This window comes from Setaria italica, chromosome V, assembly GCF_000263155.2.
Source record: "Setaria italica strain Yugu1 chromosome V, Setaria_italica_v2.0, whole genome shotgun sequence".
Taxonomy (NCBI): domain Eukaryota; kingdom Viridiplantae; phylum Streptophyta; class Magnoliopsida; order Poales; family Poaceae; genus Setaria; species Setaria italica.
This window is the reverse complement of record NC_028454.1, coordinates 14,609,832-14,610,516: the sequence shown is the minus strand read 5'-3', so window position 1 is coordinate 14,610,516 and position 685 is coordinate 14,609,832.

Sequence of the window (685 nt, the reverse complement as noted above, 5' to 3'; positions counted from 1 at the left end):
CAAATCAAAGCCTACTTGGAACGGTTGGAGGGCAATTCATCTGACTTGATACACTGGTGGAGAACTCACCTATTATCCCGGTTGGTAAGGTGCAAAGATCTCGGAAATGCATCCGGGATAAACCAACCGGGACAAAAGGGGGGGGGTCTTTTATCCCGGGTCACTCAACCGGGACAAAAGACCATTACCAACCGGGATAAAAGGGTCCCCCACGAGTTAATACAAAAGGATAGTATCCCCTACATAGTCAGATGTGGTGTGTAGGTGGGATGGTAAGGAAGCTACGCGCGAGGCTGGAGGTTGTGGGTTCGAATCCCACGAACCGCGCACGCGCATATTTCGCGTGAATAATCGCGTGACTTGTGAGGGGTCTCCTGGGAGCTCGGGATTTTTTTTTTTTGCAGCGCCACGGGGGGGTGAACCCTTTTATCCCGGTTGGTAATGGTCTTTTGTCCCGGTTGAGTGACCCGGGATAAAAGACCCCCCCCTTTTGTCCCGGTTGGTTTATCCCGGATGCATTTCCGAGATCTTTGCACCTTACCAACCGGGATAATAGGTGAGTTCTCCACCAGTGTATCAAGTCAGATGAATTGCCCTCCAACCCGTTCCAAGTAGGCTTTGATTTGAGGATAGCGCTAGCATGGCGGTGGCGCCGCTAAAGTACCGGTATACTTTCCCTGGTTTA